The sequence below is a fragment of the Hemitrygon akajei genome, chromosome 22 (genome assembly GCF_048418815.1).
Source record: "Hemitrygon akajei chromosome 22, sHemAka1.3, whole genome shotgun sequence".
NCBI lineage: Eukaryota > Metazoa > Chordata > Chondrichthyes > Myliobatiformes > Dasyatidae > Hemitrygon > Hemitrygon akajei.
The window spans coordinates 149,790-171,240 of NC_133145.1; the positions used below are offsets into that span (position 1 = coordinate 149,790).

General features: G+C 42.2%; 1 protein-coding gene across 2 annotated transcripts in view; it reads right to left on the reverse strand.

Annotated features, from left to right (window-relative positions):
• Positions 1–21,451, reverse strand: part of ush1ga (Usher syndrome 1Ga (autosomal recessive)) — a 51,501-nt gene that overhangs the window by 22,915 nt on the left and 7,135 nt on the right. The window contains exon 2 of one of the 2 annotated variants that reach the window (XM_073026596.1): positions 15,771–15,823. The exons of the other annotated variant lie outside the window; for it this stretch is intronic. The gene's annotated coding sequence lies outside the window, so the exon portion shown is untranslated. The remainder of the gene's footprint in view (positions 1–15,770; positions 15,824–21,451) is intronic. 2 annotated transcript variants of the gene reach the window in all.

The following is a 21,451-nucleotide window of genomic DNA, read 5'->3' on the forward strand; positions in this document are numbered from 1 at the left end:
TTCTGCACGGATCGCTTCCTATGTGACTCCCTTGTCTATTCGTCCCTCCTCACTGTCCTCCATCCTGGTACTTATTCTTGCAAGCAGAACAAGTGCTACACCTCCTCCCTCACTATCATTCAAGGCCCTAAACAGTCCTTCCAGGTGAGGCAACACTTCACTTGTGAATCTGTTGAGGTCATATACTGTGTTCAGTGTTCCTGGTGTAGCCTCCTGTCCATTGGTGAGACCCAACATAGAACAGGAGACCGCTTTGCTAAGCGTCTATGCTCTGTCCATCAGAACAAACGGGGATCTCCCAGTGGCCACCCATTTTAATTCCACTTCCCATTATGTCCATTCAGTGTTTCCTCCACTGTTGTAATGAGGCCACACTTAGGTTGGAGGAATAAAACACTCTATTTCGTTTGGATAGCCTCCAGCCTGATGGCATGAACATATATTTCTCAAACTTCCAGTAAATCCTTCACCATTTCCCATCCCCTTTACCCTCTCTCACCTTATCTCCTTGCCCACCCATCGCCTCCCTCTGGTGCTCCTCCCCCTTTTTCTTTCTTCCACAGCCTTCTGTCTCTTTCACCAATCCACTTCCCAGCTCTTTATTTTATCCTCCTCTCTCCAGGTTTCACCTATCACCTGGTGTTTCTCTTCCCACTCTCTCCACCTTTTAAATCTACTCCTCAGCTTTTTTCCTCCAGTTCTGCTGAAGGGTTTCAGCCCAAAACTTCGACTGTACTTTTTTCTATAGATGCTGTCTGGCCTGCTGAGTTCCTCCAGCATTTCATGTGTGGGACTAGGTGGATTAATGTTTCTGTTCAGACTAGATGGGCCAAAGAGCCTTTTTCTGTGCTTGTAGTGCTCATTGACTCTAGAATGATGTGCTGGATGCAGAGGGTGTTAGGGAAGGAGAAGAGGAACTCTATCCTTATTAACACAGCAGAAAGATGGAGTGATGGCAGATGTCCATGAAACAGAAGAGATGCATATGAGGTGAAGAAAGGAACCACACCTTCAAGAATGATGCAGGAAATATTTAATGGACAAATAGATTGCTGAAATGTGGAGCAACACACAAGGTGCGGAAGGATCTCAGACACAAGAGATTCTGCAATCAGGCAGCATCAATAGAGGGAAACAGACAGTTGACGTTTGGGTCAACACTCTTGATTAGGATTGGGAAAAAATGAGAAGGGAAGATAGTATAAAAAAAGTGGGGAACAGGGATAGGAATGACACCAGACACAAGGAACATTGAGGGCTTGTACAGTTGGGCTAAACTTTGCCTGTCAGGGGAGTAACCATGAAAGATTGTGATAGATGGGAACAACTGGCAGCATGGTCTGCAGGTGGAGGTAATGGATCAAAGATAACAGAAAGGGGATTGGGATAAGTTATTCTGTGTGGTGTGCTGTTATATTGTGGAATGTACAGGCCGGATTGGGTGAAACATACAAGGGCAGCCTACTTGGAACTGAGGACTTTTACCCACATACCTGAGGAAAAGATGGCAAAGCCCTAAGCTTCCTTTCAAAATCAGCTGAACTTCACTTATCTGCCAGTGCTCTGGCAGGGAATGGCAGCTGAACCTGCAATAGGATGAACTGCTCCATCAGGTGCACAGTTTCCCTTTAGTGATTAATGTGTACTGCTGAATCCATGGGGAGTGGGCTTCAACATCTGAAAGTACTACAAGGCCTGTCTGCCAGTTGTGGCTGAAAACTGCACTACCTCAGAATATCAATCAGTGTTGCTCCCAACAGGAAACCATAAGCTGAGTACTGCTCCCAGTAAGATGAGAGATTGGGGTGTTGGGGGGGGGGGGGGAGGGGAGAGTATGGTTGGTACGAGGTCCAGATCACAGACATTATTCACCATCAAATGGGAAATCCTGGTAAAAATTTTAATTATTCACGTGGAAGCTTGAGTGAGGTGGTGAGCTGACTGACCTCTGTCTGATCGGTCTGACTCCATTACTTGAGATGTACTTGAAAGGAATAACATGATACCTAGATGGAGGAAGATGGCTGGGACTGGGGCAGATGTGCCCCGCCAAAAGAGACAAAAGTAGAGACCAGACGTTCTGGGATCAGCCATAGTCAACTGTTCCATCAGTGACCATCCTTCCTTCACGTGTTCAGGAATGCAGATGGCCATTCTTTCCAGCCTGAGCAAGTGAAGCAGCCCAGTATGACCACAGAGAAGCCCTGATTAACATCTGGTATAGGAGACAATTTACAGAGTCTGAAAACTTGAAATAACATCAAAAAGCTGTCGAAACACTCAGCAGCTCAGACAGTTTCTGTGGAGAGGGAAGGAAAGATAAACTTTAAAGTCCTCTCTCTCTTGATCATTAATCGTATTCCATATTCTTGCATAGTGCTTCCAGAATGTTCTGGTTTTATTTCAAATTTCTATCATGATTTGCAATGACTGAATTCACTATTTCCCTTCCAAAAATGCTGGCTTTGGAGAAACCCTGTTTATCTCTCCAGTTGGATCTCTCTCTACCTCATTTACCTTTCTTGTTTGCTTTTGTTTTTACAATCTACACACCAGCTGATAAGGAGCCGGTAATATTGATGCCACAAACATGCAAGCAATGACCATCACTAATAGGAGAATACAACCACCTTCTGTTGACATTCAATCACTCTGCCCCACTATCAATACCTCAGAGGGTCACCACTGACTGTTCAAACTCTCTAGGCAGGTAAACACTACAGCAGGTCAGAGGCTGTACCCGTGAAACCTCAGTCACCTATCTATAATGCAGTGACTGGGATCACAAAATTATACTCTCCACTGACCAGCAGACCACAGTACTAACTGCCCTCACCAAAACCAGTGGCCATCGGAATAAAGGACCTTCCTAGAGCCTCATTCAATATGCCAGACTCACCATTCACTCTCTCCACCAATGTTTCCTGTAAGGTGTGTGCGTATGCATGTGAACACACCTTTTGCTACTAGCACACAAAGGAATTTAAACTACACAAAAGGTTTTCACCCCCTCATTGGCATGTCAAGTATGGAATTTGCAATCATCTGTCTAAAGATTTTAGAACTGGATTAGTTATACTGTTTTTATTGTAAAAATTATTGATTTATTAGGCTGAATTCCAAAGAAGCAAAGGGTATGAAACATGAAAGAACTGCTAGTTTACTTAAAGCAGAATGGGTTAATGAAACAGTAGAAACTACTACACTGAAAGCTCATGAGGTCAGGAACATGTAGCCATGAGAAATATTTATGTACAAACAGAAACTGGTATTACCAACATGTATTGTCGCTATATGAGAAATAAGATTTATTGATATGCATTATTTTATTTCTTTTAAAAAATGAACAACCACCTGGACTTGGTAGTTTATTATTCTTAGAATAGCTTCCAATTAAAAATTCAGTGCACACATCATAGGGCAAAAGAAATTGCACAGCACAAGATTTTTGTGAACACTGGTTATTACAAATTAGAGGGAACATTACTCTCCACCAAGGTGTTTCATCTACAAGATGCACTGCCTCTACCTGCTTTTCCTCTCAAAGAACATGGGGCAGGAACATGGGAACGGGCAGGGCCAGCATTTATTGCCTATCACTGTTATTACCCGAGAAATTGGGACAGAAACATACCTTCCCTGCAATTGGAGGTTCAAGTCTATTTGCTCACCCCCACCTTCTCAAACACAATTAGGGAAAGCAATAAATGCTGCTTCTGTCCCCTCAGTTATCATGCAGCCTCAAGAGCCACTGCAGACACCACCAGAGCAGAATGGAAACATGGCACCTTCCATCCAGAGAGGCTGCTCAAACAGAAACATTTTATAAAGTCCTTTCCCAAGGATAGGGGAGTCTAAAACTAAAGTATGGTGATCTAAGGTGAGGGGATTTGGTTTAGAGGTGACCAAAAGGGCAACCTTTTCCACACAGAGGGTGGTGGGTCCATAGAATGAGCTTAAGATGCTTACTCCAGATCCGGTGTAGCAAAAAAAGAAACATAATAATAAAAGAAACAATAATGGAAAAAAACACTTATGGACAAAACACAGTTATGGACATCTTATATACATAGGTTGATTGTATGCCCATGAATACACATAAATGGCTGTACATAAGGTGATTCTGTAAGGAAATTATAAAGTTGTTGTGGTGGGGGGTGTGGATGGGTGATGAGGTGTTGGCCAGCCTCGCTGCTTAGGCAAAGTAACTGAGTGTAGTGATCCTGGTGTGTTGCTACGTAGCCTCCTCCCTGATGGGGGAGGAACAAATAGTGTATGAGCAGGGTGGGTGAGATCCTTTATGATGTTACTGGCCTTTGTCCTTAATGGCAGGTAGGCTGGTGGCAGAGATGTATTGGGCAGTTTTGACTAACTGTTGTAGAGCCTTCCTGTTTCTGTATCATGCAGTGATGCAGCATATTAGGATGTTCTTTACTGCATATCTGTAAAAGGACACGAGTATAAATATACATAGTTCATCTCTCCTCAGAAAGTAGAGGCATTGGTGAGTTTTCCTGATTATCCAGAATATTTTATAGAGTTATAGAATCAGAAAACCACAGCACAGAAACAGACCCTTTGGCCCAACTAGCCCATGCCAAACCACTTAAACTGCCTAATGCCTTCATTCCCCCACCATCCATGTACCTATCCAAACTTCTTTTAAACGTTGAAATCAAACTTGCATGCACCACTTGCAGTGGCAGTTCATTCCACACTCAAATCTGAGGGAAGATCATCCTCATGTTCCCCTTAAACTTTTCACCTCTCACCCTCAACCCATGACTCCTAGTTGTAGTCCCACCCAACCTCAGCAGCAAAAGCGTACTTGCATTTATTCTATATACATCCCTCAGGATTTTGAATACCTGTATCAAATCTCCTCACAGTCTCTTATGTTCCAAGGAAAAAGACCTAATGTATTCAATCTTTGCTTTGGGAGGTTGGTCATGACTAAAGTGAACTCCTGCCTCAGCAAGGACCTGGACTCCTCCCTCCCCCCCCCCCCCCCACTGTATTTTGCCTATCGCTACAATAGGTCAACAGCAGATGCAATCTCTTTTTTTTTTACTAATTTTTTTATGAGTTTCTACAACAACAACAAAAAAATTAACAAAATGGAGATTTATAGTGCAAAACAAATGTGTCTAATATATAATTCATAACAATACGGAAAAAGCATCCAAAATAAAATCATATAAAGTTAGTGTCCTCCCCACCCTCCCACTACAAAACTCCAGGCCAACCATTTCAATGTGTAAAAGAAAAATTAATCAGAGCGTTCAACCCCACAGAGCTGTAAATATATATAAAAAAAGAAAATATAATGCCTACTACCAAAACTATAATGTAATTCACATCAAAAAAACTAAAACATACAGAAAAAAAACTGAAAGTAAATCTAAAGAGTTATGAAAGTATTCAAGAAAAGGTCCCCTCACCTTATGAAACTTTATGTCTGAATTGAGAAGTGAATAATGAATCTTTTCAAGGTCTAAACAGGACATAATATCACTAAGCCATTGAGCATAAGTGGGTGGGGCAACATCTCTCCACCTAAGAAGAACTAACCGTCTAGCCAAAAGAGAGGCAAAGATAATGTTCGACATTTAGTCGGACTCAAATACATGTCTACTTCACCCAAGGTGCTAAAAAGAGCAATCAGAGGGTTAGGTTCTAAGTGGCAATTAAGAATATGGGATAAAGTTAAAAAAAAAACTTCTCTCCAGAATTTCTCTAGACTAGGACAAGCCCAGTACATATGAATAAGAGAAGCCTCGTCCCCTTTACACTTGTCACAAATGGGACTAATGTCAGGATAAAACCGCAATAAGTTAGTTTTAGACATATGAGCCCTATGTACAACCTTAAACTGCAAAAGGCAATGGCGAGCACATAAAGAGGTTGAGTTAACTGACTTAAGAATTGAATCCCAAACCACATCAGATAAAGAAATATTTAAATCATGCTCCCAGGCAGTTCTAATTTTATCGAAGGGGGCACGCCTCAAGATCACTAACTTATCACGAATAGTAGATATTAAAACCTTTATCCAATGGATTAATACAAAGAAACAGGTCCACGTTTTTCACGGGCATCTCAGGAAAGTTTGATATTAAAGGGTTAATGAAATGTCTAATTTGAAGATATCTAAGGAAATGAGTATTAGATAGGTTAAACTTTACAGACAGTTGTTGAAAAGTTACAAAATGATTATCTATGAAAAGATCTTCAAAGCGCCTAATGCCCTTTCTGTACCAATCATAGAAGGTAGGAAAAGATGATTATGTAAAACAGGACTAGAGAGAGAAACTGAAGGCCATTATATTTTCTGAACTGAGCCCATATTCTCAGAGTACATCTAATAAGAGGATTAACAATTAGTCTAGGCATGTGACAAGGAAATGCAGATCTAAGAAGTACAGAAATGGAGAGATCCTTACTAGAGTTCAACTCCATTGCCACCCATTTTGGGCAGTCAGACTGATTATGAAAGAAGGACCGAAGAGTAAGACAACGAATATCGGCTGCCTAATTATATAAATGAAAATTAGGCAAGGCCATAACCACCTTTTCAGATTTTTGAAGGTGAACTTTATTAAATTTGGAACATTTGCCCTTCCATAGATAGTATGAAATAATAGAATCTAACGAATCAAAAAAGGCTTTAGAAATAAAAATTGGTAAAGATTGAAATAAGTATAAAAATTTAGGAAGGATATACATTTTAATAACATTAATTCGACCTACCAAAGACATGGACAAGGTTGACCACTGTGTCAAACTCTGTTTTGTAGAATTTAAAAGATTAGCAAAATTTTCTCGAAGAAGATTCTTTAAGTTCCTTGTTACTGTAATACCAAGGTAAGTGAATTGATTATTAACTACTTTAAAAGGGAGGTTTTGAAATACTAATGCTTGTCCTTCTCTAGTGATCGGGAAGAGTTCGCTCTTGTGTAAATTAAGTTTGTAACTGGAAAGCTGACTAAATTTATTAAGAAGTAAAAACATTGGGGGTAAGGAAGTAGTCGGATTTGATATAAAAAGTAAAAGATCATCGGCATAAAGAGAAACTTTATGCTCAACACCTCCCCTCCAAATCCCCATCAATTCAGCACAGCTACGAAACGCAATCGCCAGTGGCTGTATGGCCTGTTATGACCCCAGCCCCCTCCTTTGTGAGATTCACAAGAGCCCTAGTCAAGGGGGGGGTCAAATGACCCGAGAGAGAGGGAGACGTGCTGAAGACCACATTTCCCCGGGAAGCAGAATAAAGCGACTCTTTGACTATTGTCTCATGAAGACCACGTGTAAAGCCCTCAGGCAAAGTGGGCTGGTTGAGAGAGATTGACACCGGCGGTCCCGTGAGGAAGTATAAAGGAGGGTATAAAGGAGGACCCCTTCAGACGCACCAGAAGATACACGAGAATTCCTGCGACAGCGTTTTGAGAGCGACAGCCGGTGGTGGGGTTCGTGTGCGTCTTTTCCTTGCCTGGGATTGGCGACCTCACCACGGAAGAACGGTCTAGCTACAGGGGAAGCCACGGATGAGAGTCCATTCCCCAACGAGACTTCCGACTACCTCCTACAGGTTGGAAAACCTGTCGGGTAAATGTTTCATTCTCTCTCTCTCTTTCTAACAAAAGTGCACCAACGCGACACCACGACAACGGCAGCTGGTGGAACTGCAGTGACCGCAAAGACTTTTAGATATCCAGCAAACAATATATATCTACATTACCCCTAGACAACGATAGAGCTTATTTCTGATTGATTATTACTATACCTGTGCTTTAGATTGAGTTGTGACGACGTACATGATCTGAATGTTTTGTATTAACCATGCATTTGTGCCCCTTTATAAATAAAAACGTTTGAAAATAGTAGTATCAGGCTTCAGCGGACCCATCTATCTTTGCTGATAAGTCACCCGGTTACTGGGGAACGTAACAAGTGGGTTGCTCGTCCCGGATTTGAAACCAAAGGGGAGGGTCAGTGAATCGGGCTGTAAGTCCAAACTTAAATCTGGTTACGCAGGTAGCCAGACAGGAAACCAGCAAAGATGGATGTGGGTGAATTTATGAGAAATCCGACTGTAGAGGCGCTAGGGACGGCTACCAAATCAGACTTGGTAAATCTGGCAAAGGGGTTAGGCCTCGCAGAGGTGAGGTCATCAATGAAAAAGCAGGAAGTGCGAGGGGTCATAAATCAGTATTACATTGAAAAGGAGGTGTTTGCAGCGGAGGATTTGGAAAATATCCCCGAAAAGAGATTAGCGAGTGGGACAGATCAGGTAGAGTTGGAGAAAGTAAGGTTGGAACATGATCTTCAAGTAAAGCAGCTAGAAGCAGCTGCAAAGGAAAAGGCTGAGGAACGAGCTGCAAAGGAAAAGACTGAGGAACAAGCTGAAAAGGAAAGGCAGCAGGTGTTCAAACTAAAGGAATTAGAGATGAAATGGGGTCATGAGCTCCAGCTAAAGCAGCTAGAAGCAGAAGCAGAAGAGAAAGAGAAACAAAGGAGCCATGAATTGGAGCTGGACAGGCGAAAGCAAGAGTGAAGAGCTCAAGGGCAAGAGAGAGAGGAGGGGTTTGATGTTAGTCGGGCGTTGAGGTTGGTCCCCCCCGTTCGAGGAGACGGATGTTGATAGTTATTTCTTGCTTTTTGAAAAGGTGGCAGTGAATCAGAAGTGGCCCAGAGAGCAGTGGGTGGCGTTGTTACAAAGTGTGTTACGAGGGAAAGCACAGCGGGCATATGCCGCGTTGCCCCCAGAAGGGGAAGGGAATTATGATCAAGTAAAGGAGGCCATTCTCCGAGGTTACGAGTTAGTGCCTGAGGCGTATAGACAAAGGTTCCGACATTTAAGAAAAGGATGGAATCAAACGTATACCGAGCTAGCCCATGAGAAGGGTGTGCTCTTGGACCGTTGGTGCACCGCGGAAAAGGTGGCCGAGAATTATGGGCGTATCAGGGAGTTATTTTTGATTGAGGAATTTAAAGGTTGTGTTCCGGAAGAGATCCGGATGTATTTGAATGAGAGGACGAATCAGTCCATCTCAGAAATTGCTAGGTTCGCAGATGAATATGCCCTAACCCACAAGACAAAGTTTTCCTTGCCAAAAAGTTACCAGAGAGACCCTGGGAACGGTAGAGAAAGTTCGCCAGCAGAGGCGGAGATCCCGCTGGGAGCTAGTGGTAAAATTGAGGAGGAGAGGCAAGACGGCAGGAGAGGTCCTGGCTTGACCTGTTTTAATTGTGGAAAGGTGGGTCATATTGCATCTAAATGCTTTCCTCCGAGAAAGGAGCCAGAGAGAGGGAAAGCAGCAATCCCTATCGGGTGTGCAGTGGTAATCAGAAAATCGGCAAGAGGGTCCCAGGGGAGCAGAGAGCGCGAGGGGTCAGAGATTTATATGTCACACGGAACCGTGTCTGTGAGGAAGGGGGACCCGCCTATTCCCGTATGGATTTGGAGAGACACGGGGGCTGAGCTATCATTAATTAGCCGTAAAGTATTACAATTCGGACCTCCGACGGGCGAGGTAGCCCTGAGAGGAATAGGAAAAGGGACAGAAAGGGTGTCTTTGCGTAGGGTCATTTTGGATTGTGAGCTGGTGTATGGATCAGTTGAAATGGGGGTGCCATCAGAATTCCCGAGAACTGACGTGGATGTCCTCCTTGGGAACGATTTAGCAAGAGGAAAAGTTTGGTCGGCCATGACTATGACCCGTCGACCGGTGCGTGTTGAGGCCCCGCCCATAGAGTCCCCGAGCTATCCCGCATGCGCGGACACTCGCAGCCTGTCGAGAGCGGCAGCTGAGAATGGGAGCAGTTTAAAATTGGCCAGTTTTGATTTGGCCCATATGTCTTTACCGACCCTGTGCCATGAGGGTTTCGAGGGTGGTAAAACGAGGAATAGTAACGTAAAAGGGGGTAAGGGAGAGAAGGTAGATCTTCCCTTAGCGAAGAAAAAGGTCCTAGAGGTAGGAAATAAAGATGAGAAACAGATAAAGCTGTTAAAGGGTCCAGGGTTGGACATGGATGATCTGTCTGGTTTGGCAGGACTGTTTGAAGAAGTTGAAAATTCTAAAGGTGTTCCCGATAATGAAATGAGGGCAGTCCTAGATGAAAAGGATGCCATTACCTTGAAGGAGTCTGCTGGGTTGGCAGATGGGGTTGTTTCAGCCCACGGGGTTGAGTTTACTCCGGAAGTGAGTTGCCCAGAGAGTAACTGGGAGGATCAGGGGAATTTAGAATTTGAAAAGGGTACGGGTATTGAAAGCCTGGAAGAGGCCAATGTCCCGTTTGAGTGTGTCCAAGATGGGGATGCACGTGGTCCTGAACCTAGTCACGGAGCTCAGAAAAAGTCTGAGGTATTTGACTCAGCTGGACGAGACGGTCATCCTTTTGTAGCAGATAGACTTGGTTCGGGAAAAAAGGGGTTAACCTTGGGAAGTGTGAGTTCCCAGATGGTTGTGCTGAAGGGGGTGTTCAGAGTTAATGTGGAGTTTACGAATGGGGAGATAACTGTTGTTGTGGAGGAGAACGGTAAATCTGTAGTTCCCAAATCGAATGAAAAAAAGTTAAAGTCTAGATTGATGCCTGCGCATCGATTACAGGTTGATTTGGAATGTAAGGGTGCCTCACAAGCTATTGTTATTCAAGAAAGCGCTGTGAGGAAACCAAAATTTAAATGCGGCCGGAGAAAAAGGTTCGAACTGAAACACATCAGCCTGCATGGTCTTGACAAAAGGGTTAACTACCTGTGTAGCATTAAAGAATTGGGTGGAAATTCCCATGATGGACTAGGTTGGGGACACGGAGTTAAGAGAATAACCCTCGTGGAAAGGAAAGGCGGGAGAGTACCTCGCCAAATTACTCAAGTTCCCCACAGGGAGACTCTCCGGAAAAGAGGCGATGGTTAATAGAAAATGCCATTTTTAAACAGCAACGCCGGTTGTATGGGTTTGCGCCAAAGCCTGTGACTAATAAAGACAACCCCTTTGGAGACCTGCCGGTGAAATAACACGACCAAAACGATTAGTATTTGTATAAACTTTTGTAGATGCACCTAAGCTAAGATCACACCTCCTTAGTTTTGTTGCTGAAGAAAATAAATAAATAGGTGGTTATTGAGCTGAAGTTCGATGCTACCAGACTTTAGTACGGTATGCGATGTTAAGATATTAAAGAAAGGGACACTGTAATTGTTACCTGTTTAGATACTGACTTGAATGTATAACGGTAGTACTCTGTGAAGAGAGAAGCTTGTGTATTGTGTTAGAAAAAAAATCCTCTAAGACTCTGTACCAACTTGTTTTTAACCGCTGGTAAAAAACTTTTAAGAGGGGAGGTGTTATGACCCCAGCCCACTCCTTTGTGAGATTCGCAAGAGCCCTAGTCAAGGGGGGGTCAAATGACCCGAGAGAGAGGGAGACGTGCTGAAGACCACATTCCCCCGGGAAGCAGAATAAAACGACTCTTTGACTATTGTCTCATGAAGACCACGTGTAAAGCCCTCGGGCAAAGTGGGCTGGTTGAGAGAGATTGACACCGGCGGTCCCGTGAGGAAGTATAAAGGAGGGTCTGGGGGGGGAGGAGGACCCCTTCAGACGCACCAGAAGATATGCGAGAATTCCTGCGACAGCGTTTTGAGAGCGACAGCCGGTGGTGGGGTTCGTGTGCGTCTTTTCCTTGCCTGGGATTGGCGACCTCACCACGGAAGAACGGTCTAGCTACAGGGGAAGCCACGGATGAGAGTCCATTCCCCAATGAGACTTCCGACTACCTCCTACAGGTTGGAAAACCTGTCGGGTAAATGTTTCATTCTCTCTCTCTCTTTGAGTGCACCAACGCGACACCACGACAACGGCAGCTGGTGGAACTGCAGTGACCGCAAAGACTTTTAGATATCCAGCAAACAATATATATCTACATTACCCCTAGACAATGATAGAGCTTATTTCTGATTGATTATTACTATACCTGTGCTTTAGATTGCGTTGTGACGACGTACATGATCTGAATGTTTTGTATTAACCATGCGTTTGTGCCCTTTATAAATAAAAACGTTTGAAAATAGTAGTATCAGGCTTCAGCAGACCCATCTATCTTTGCTGATAAGTCACCCGGTTACTGGGGAACGTAACAGGCCAAATCAAAAAGTAAGGGACTTAAAGGGGATCCTTGTCAGGTGCCACGTTTAAGGCCAAAAGACTGGGATTGCTGAGAGTTGGTCAAAACAGAAGCAGTGGGACATGAATATAGCAATTTAATCCATGTAATAAAACTTTGTCCAAAATCAAATTTTTCTAAAACTGCAAAAAGATAATTCCACTCCACATGATCGAACGCTTCCTCCGCATCAAAAGAAATGACACATTCAGGAGTCCCAACTGAGGATGAATACAAGATATTAAATGAACACCATATATTTAAAAAGGGAAGGCAATTTTTAATAAAACCAGTTTGATCTTCAGAAATAATACAAGGTACAATTGTAGATTTGTTCTCAAATCTACAAGCCAAAACTTTAGTCAAAGTTTTAACATCGACATTTAACAAAGAAATCGGCCTATATGAAGAACACTCTGTTGGATCTTTACCTTTTTTGGCTAAATGAATGATACTTGCCTCGTTAAATGATGCTGGCAATTTATCATGTTTAAACAAATCAGACAGAACTAAGAATAATTGAGACGAAAGCAATGAGGAAAATGATTTATAATATTCTGCAGAAAACCCATCAGGTTCAGGTGATTTACCCGACTGCAGTGTAGAAATGGCAGAGGATATTTCCTCTAGTGATAATGGCTCATTGAGTTTTGCTTTAAGACTGGAAGAAAGCGAAGGAACATTTAAACTGTTTAAAAAATGCTCAACAAAGATACTATCATTTAAAGATTCAGAGGTATAAAGTCGAGAATAATAATTATTAAATGTGTCATTATTTCAGAATGATTCTAAGTAATGTTCCCATTTGGATTTTTGTAATTTGTTGTTTAGCTTTAGAGCTTCTTAGTTGGTTGACTAAAAACTTGCTGGATTTATCACCATGAATATAAAATCGGTTCTTACTTTCAAGAAGTTGATGTTCAACTGGTTGAGTGGAAATAAGGTCAAACTTAGTTTAAAGTTCTACTCGCTTCTTGTACAGTTCGGGATTTTTGGTCTGGGCATATAGTAGGTCTGTTGCTTTAATCTAACTGATCAAATCTAATTGCTCTAAATAGGTCTTTCTTTTCAGATTTGCAGTATATGAAATTATTTTGCCCCTCAAATATGCTTTCATGGCATCCCAGACAACCTGGGATGAGATTTCAGATGACATGTTAGTGTTTAAAAAAAAAGTTATCTGGTCCTTCATAAATTTTACAAAATCATTATCCGACAGCAAGGTCAGGTTAACACACTAATGTTTATTCATTTGAGGGAAACCAGGAAAATTTATAGACAGGGTAACTGGGGCATGATCCGAAATCAATATACTCTGATAATTACAAGAGCGAACAGATTAAATCAGCTGGTTATCCATTAAAAAATAATCAATTCTAGTAAAAGTATGATGGACATGTGAAGAAAAGGAATAATCTCTCTCAATAGAATGGAAAAACGCCACACATCAGCTATACCATAATTAGAAAAAGAGTGAATAGATAAAGCAGATTTACTAGGTAGTCTAGGAACAGAGGACAATCGATCCAAAACTGGATCTAATCGACAATTAAAATCACCACCCACTATAAGAGAATATAAACTCAAGTCAGGCAATAAAGAGAAAAAACGATCAAAGAAGTCCACATCATCCGAATTGGGAGCATACAGGTTAGCCAAGATTATCCTAGTATTATACAATTTCCCAGAGACAATAATAAAATGACCATTTGTATCAGATAACAACAGACACAAAATGCTGGTGGAACACAGCAGGCCAGGCAGCATCTATATCGGGTCTTGGCCCGAAACGTCAACAGCGCTTCTCCCTATAGATGCTGCCCAGCCTGCTGTGTTCCACCAGCATTTTGTGTGTGGTGTTGTTTGAATTTCCAGCATCTGCAGATTTCCTCGTATTTGTATCAGATACTTTGTTGTGAAGGGAACATTTTGATTAATAAGGATTGAGACCCCCCCCCCCCCAGGCTTTAGCCGGGAAGACAGAATGGAAATGCTGTCCTGCCCACCTTGACATAAGATGAGAGTTATCAAAACTATGAATGTGTTTCTTGCAAAAAAGCAATGTCAGCTTTGAGCTGCTTAAAATGTGAAAAAACCTTCCTTCTTTTAACAGGATGGTTCAATCCCTTAACATTCCAGCTTATAAGATTCAACGAGCTAAGCATTGTCATTTAAAAAAACATACAGGGTAGTAGGCATAAACAAGATCAAACATTCAAATAACAGCTCTGGGGCAAAAGTATAAGACAAGAGAATCAGGACAAAAAAAAAATGTCCTGAGTAACTAAAGGTTCTATAAATGGTGTTGGCACCAGAGAGCCCTCCCCACTCAAATCTCAGAGCAAGAAAGCTACCAAAAAATGGCAGCAAGCTCTTCAGAAAAAAACACCCCAAAAACCAACTTCCAGTTTCTTAACATCATCGTAAGCTCCATTTAATTAACAATTCAAAAACCAGAGAACTTATGCACTACGAATAAAAATTATACACAAAGGGAAACAGTTCCATCAAAAAGTATTAAACCTAACAAAGTAATAATCCAGAGTAGCCTACCTGCCATAAACAATGAAAAAAATTCAGTAATTTAAAAAGAAAACAGAAAAAAAAGAGAGAAAAAGTACTTATCAGCCATTTAAAATAATCAGACCAAGTCTGAAGGAGTCGAAATGTCAGGGAGACTTTCGATAAATTTCTGAGCTTCTGTAACCAAGTTGAGCCATTTTTTGTCTCCAGTACTAAGAGTTATTCGGAGATGGGCTGGATAACGCAGAGAGGGCCTGAATCCACGATTGTAAAACTCTTTCACAACTTCTTTATTCTTGGCGTGCAGCCTCAGAACTTGAGGAGCATAATCCTCAATAATACGGATTAAAAAAAAACCCTTGTAATCCAATTTTCCTCTCTGACATACTTCCATGATCAAAAGGTTTTTCACCTGATGTCGATGAAAACAGAGAATAACTGGATGTGGCCTAGAGCCCAACTCAGGCTTGGCCAGGAATGTATGGTGAACCGTCTAACTCGGGTGGGGTCAGAATATCCTTCCCAAAATCTCACAGAGTAAATAAGAAAAAACTTCAACAGGAGATCCACTTTCGATTGCCTCTGGCAGACTGAGGATTTGTAGATTATGATGTCTGCTCCAACCTTTAAGATCAGTTATTTTGGATGTTAACTTGGTGTTATGCTGTCTCAAATTGGAACAAACGGCTTCCAGCTGCTGAACACGATATTTTAAATCTTCGGTAGCTGACTCGAGAGACGTTCAGCATGATCCTCCATTTTGGAATTAATTTGATCCAATTTTGACTCCAATGAACTGAAAGAAGACTTATATTCAGACTTAAATTCAGATATAATCTCGTCGGTGCTGTTCCAAAATGGAAATTTTGTCTCCGAGGAACCAGAGACAGTCGCAGTCGCAGAGACTTCTTTTTTCCCAGATTTAGGGAGCTTTGAGGCTATTGTAGGACAGACGTAGTCACAGGCAGGTAGGAGAACAAAAAAATTTACAGTCTGGAGTAGGAAAAAAGGAGATAAGGAGTGCGGAGATAAATGAAATGGAGTGACAGTTTTAAGTGACTAAACTATCGCCATCTTACCAGAAGTCCCAGCAGATGCAATCTCAATGGCTCTTTACACGACCTTAGACCACCTGGACAATACAAATACCCATGTCAGGATGCTGTTCATCAACTACAGCTCAGTATTTAACACCATCATTCCCATAATCCTGATTGATAAATCACAGAACCTGGGCCTCTGTACCTCCCTCTGCAATTGGATTCGCAACTTCCTAACCGGAAGACCATAATCTTCTCCTAATATCTTCTCCTCTCTGACAATCAACATTGGCACATCTCAGGGGTGTGGGGTATGTGCTAGCACACTGCTCTGCGTGGCTAGGCATAGCTCAAATACCATTAATAAATTTGCTGATGATACAACCACTGTTGGTAGAATCTCAGATGGAGATGAGAGGGCATACAGCAGTGAGATATACCAACTAGTGCAGTGGTATCACAGGAACAACCTAGCACTCAACATCAGTAAGACGAAAGAGCTGATTTTGGACTTCAGGAAGGGTAAGATGAAGGAACACATACTAATCCTCATAGAGGATCAGAAGTGGAGAGAGTGAGCAGTTTCAAGTTCCTGGGTGTCAAGATCTCTGGGGACCTAACCTGGTCCCAACATATTGATGCAGCTATAAAGAAGGCAAGACAGTGACTGTACTTCATTAGCAGTTTGAAGAGATTTGGTATGTCAACAAGTACACTCAAAAACTTCCATAGATGTACCGTGGAGAGCATCCTGACAGGCTGCATCACTGTCTGGTATGGGGAGGGGGGGGAGGGGGTGGTCCACTGCATAGGACTAAAAGAAGCTGCAGAGGGCTAGCTCCATCTTGGGTACTGGCCTACAAAGTACCCAGGACATCTTCAAGGAGCGGTGTCTCAGAAAGGCAGTGTCCATTATTAAGGACCCCTAGCACCCAGCGCATGCCCTTTTCTCATTGTTATCATCAGGTAGGAGGTACAGAAGCCTGAAGGCACACACTCAGCGATTCAGGAACAGCTTCTTCCCCTCTGCCATCCGATTCCTAAATGGATGTTGAACCCGTGAACACTGCCTCACTTTAATATATTATTTCTGTTTTTGCACAATTTTAATCTGTTCCATATACATATACTGTAATTGATTTACTTATTCTTTTCTATATTATGTATTGCATTGAACTGCTGCTGCTAATTTAACAAATTTCACAACACATGCCGGTAATAATAAACCTGATTCTGATTCTTTCCATATAACTCAGGTCCTCCAGACTCAGCAACATCCCTGTAAATTTTTTCTGTACTCTTTCAACCCTATTTCCATCTTTCTTGTAGGTATTTGACTAAAACTGCACACAATACTCCAAATTAGGCCTCACCAACATTTTATACAACTTCAACATAACATCCCATTTCCTGTACTCAGTACTTTGATTTATGAAGACCAATGTGCCAAAAGATTTCTTTACAACCCTATCAACCTGTGATGCCACTTTTAATGAATTATGGCTCTGTATTCCTAGATCCCCTTGTTTTACTGTACTCCTCAGTGCCTTATCATTCACTGTGTTGGTTCTACCAAAGTGCAACACATCACATCCGCTATTTTTCAGCCCATTTTTCCAGCTGGTCAAGATCCCACTGAAAGCCATGATAGTCCTCTTCGCTGTCTACTACACCCCTAATCACAGTGTTATCCACAAATTTGTTGATCCAGTAAACCACAACAATCAAGATTGTTGAGACAGATGACAAACATGATTGATGGCAGAAATTCCCACTTGCTTCAAAAAGGCAACAATTATACTAGTGCCTAAGAACAGTAATGTGGGCTGCCTTAATGACTATCGCCCAGTAGCACTCACATTGACAGTGATGAAATGCTTTCAGGGGTTGGTTATAACGAGACCGAACTACTGCCTCAGCAAGGACCTGGACCCATTGCAATTTGCCTATTGCCACAATAGGTCAACTGCAGATACAATCTCAATGGCTCTCCACACGGCTTTAGACCACATAGACAACACAAGCACCCATGTCAGGATGCTGTTCATCAACTACAGCTCAGCACTTAACACCATCGTTCCCACAATCCTGATTGATAAATTATAGAACCTGGGCCTCTGCATCTCCCTCTGCAAATGGATCCTCGACTTCCTAACCGGAAGACCACAGTCTGTGTGGATTGGTGATAACATATCCTCCTCGCTGACGATGAACACTGGTGCACCTCAGGGGTGAGTGCTTAGCCCACTGCTCTACTCTCTGTATACACATGACTGTGTGGCTAGGCATAGCTCAAATACCATCTATAAATTTGCTGACAATACAACCGTTGTTGGTAAAATCTCAGGTGATGATAAGAGGGTGTACAGAAGTGAGATATGCCAACTAGTGGAATAGTGCCACAGCAACTACCTGTAAGATGAAAGAGCTGATTGTGGACTTCAGGAAGGGTAAGATGAAGGAACACATAGCAATCCTCATAGAGGGATCAGAAGTGGAGAGAGTGAGCAGCTTCAAGTTCCTGGGTGTCAAGATCACTGAGGATCTAACCTGGTCCCAACATATTGATGTAGTTATAAAGAAGGCAAGACAACAGCTATACTTTATTAGGAGTTTGAAGAGATTTGGCATGTCAACAAATACGTTCAAAAACTTCTACAGTTGTACCACGGAGAGCATTCTGACAGGCTGCTTCACTGTCTGGTATGCAGGGGTTACTGCACAGGACCAAAAGTACCCAGGACATCTTTAGGGAGCTGTGTCTCAGACAGGCAGCGTCATTATTAAGGACCTCCAGCACCCAGGGCATGCCCTTTTCTCACTGTTACCATCAGGTATGAGGTATAGAAGCCTGAAGGCACACACTCAGTGATTCAGGAACAGCTTCTTCCTCTCTGCCATCCAATTCCTAAATGGACATTGAAGCTTTGGACATTACCTCACTTTTTAATATACAGTATTTCTGTTTTTGTACATTTTTAAAATATATTCTATATACATAATTGATTTACTTGTTTATTTATTATTATGATGTTTTATTTATTTTCCTCATGTTTTATTTACTTATTTTCTCTCTGCTAGATTATGTATTGCATTGAACTGCTGCTAAGTTAACAAATTTCACATCACATGCAAGTGATAATAAACCTGATTCTGATTCTGAACAACAACAGACCCAGCACTGATCCCTGTGTTGCTCTACTGGTCACAGGCCTCCAGTCAGAGAAGCAACTATCTACTACTACTCTCTGACTTCTTCTACAAAGCCAATGTCTAATCCAATTTACTAATTCATCTTGAAAGCCAAACAAATGAACCTTCTTGACCAACCTCCCATGCGAGACCTTGTCAAATAACTTGTGAACATCCATGAAGACAACATCTACTGCCTTGCCTTCATCAACTTTTGGGGCAACTTACTCGAAAAACTCCATAAGATTGTTTAGACATGACCTACCACACACCAAGTCATGCTGACTATCTTTAAATCAGTCATGTCTATCCAAATACTCATATCCAGTCCCATAACTTCCCCACCTTCCAGTGTTCCCACTACTGATGTCAGGCTGCTCACTACCCTATAACTACCTGGCCTTTATTTAGACTCTTTCTTAAACAGTGGAACAACATTGGCTATCCTCAAATCCCTGGTACCTTAGCTATCATTAAAGATTATTTAATTATCTCTGCTAGGGCCCCTGCAATTTCTGCTCTTGCCTCTCACAGCGTCTGACGGAACACCTTGTTAGGCACTGGGGATTTATCCACCCTGATTTGCCTCAGGACAGCAAACATATCCTCCTCTGTAATCTGTATCAAGTCCTTGAAGTCGATGCTGTTTTGCCTTACTTCTATGTATTCTATAGATGTTTCCTGAGTAAATACAGATGCAAAAGATCTCCCACCTCCTTTGACACCACACATGGATTACTATTCTGATCTTCTAGAGGACCTTACAATCCTTTTGGGCTTAACATATTTGTAGAAGCCCTTAGGATTCTCCTTTACCTTGTCTGCTAGAGCAACCTCATGCCTTCTTTTAGCCTTCCTGATTTCTTTCTTAAGTGTTCTCTTGTGTTTCTTGTACTCCATAAGTGACTCATTTGTACCTACCTGCCTATATGCATCTCCATTTTTTTCTTAACCAGGGCTTCAATATCTCTTGAAAACCATGGTTCCGTATACCTGTTATCTTTATATTTTATTCTGACAGGCACATACAAGCTTTGTACTCTCAAAATTTCACTTCTGAAGGCCTCCCACTTACAAAATACGCCTTTGCCAGAAAACAGCCTATCCCAAACCACACTTGCCAGGTCCTTTCTGATACTATCAAAATTGGCCTTCTCCAATTAAAAGTCTCAACCTGCAGATCAGACCTATCACTTTGCATATTTACTTTGAATCTAGTGACAATGTGATCACCAGATGCAAAGTGTTCTCCTACACAAATTTCTGTCACCTGCCCTGTCTCAATCCCTAATAGCAGATCAAGTATTGCACAAGTCTCATGTTGTACTTGGTTGTACTGATTAAGAAAACGTTAGTGAACACATTTGACAAACTATTCTATCTAGTCCTTTTACAGTATGGAAAGTTAAAATCACCTACTATAACAATCTTGCGTTTCTTGCAAGAATCTGTGATATCTCTACAAATTTGCTCTTCTAAACACTTTGGACTGTTAGGTGATCTGTATTATAGCCCCATTAATGTGGTCATACCTTTCTTATTACTCAAGTTCCACCCGTAATGCCTCACTCGACAAGTTCTCCAGTGTCTGCCTTGGCCGAGTACTGCCGTGACATTTTCCCAGACTTGTAACACCACCTCTCCTCCTTTAATCCTTCCTGTTCTGTGCATCTAAAACAATGGAGCCCCAGAATATTGAGCTGCCAGTCCTGCCCCTCCTGCAACCAAGTCTTAATAATGGCTACAATATCATAATTTCAGGTGTTGATCCATGTCCTAAGCTCATCTGCCTTTCCTAGGACACTTCTTGCATTGAAATATATGCAGCTCAGGATTTTAGTTACACCATGCTTAACCGTTTGATTCATGGCTTTGACTGAGGTTCCCATTCCCTTGCAAATCTAGCTTACTGCACGCCCACCCCCCCCCCCCCCCCCCACCTTGTGCAGCCCTAGCAAACCTTCCCACTACGATATTAGTCCCCTTCCAGTACAGATGCAAAGTGTTTCTTCTTTACAGGTCCCACCTTCCCTGGAAGATAGCCCAATGAACCAAACCTCTTATGCCCTCCCTCTTACACAAACTCCTTAGTCACAAATTAAACTGTATAATCTTCCTCTTTCTGGCCTCACTATCATATGGCAAGGTAGTAATCTTGAGATCACAACCCTGGAGGTCCTGCCCTTTAACTTAGAACCCAAGTCCCTCAACTCACTTTCCAGAACTTTATCACTCTTCTTACCTCTGTCATTGGTACCTACATGGACCATGGCCTCTGGCTGTTCATCTTCCCAGTTAAGAATGCTGAGGACTCAATTTGAGATGTCCCAGACCCTGGCACCTGGGAGGCAACATACCATCTGGGAATCTCATTTTCATCTACAGAACACCCTTTCTGTTCCTCTAACAAATTCCCTGCCACCACAGCTAACCTCTTCTGTCCCCTTCCTTTCTGTGTCACAGAGCCAGACTAATTGCCAGATTAATGACCACTACAACTTTCCTCTGTTAGATCATCATCCCCCTCC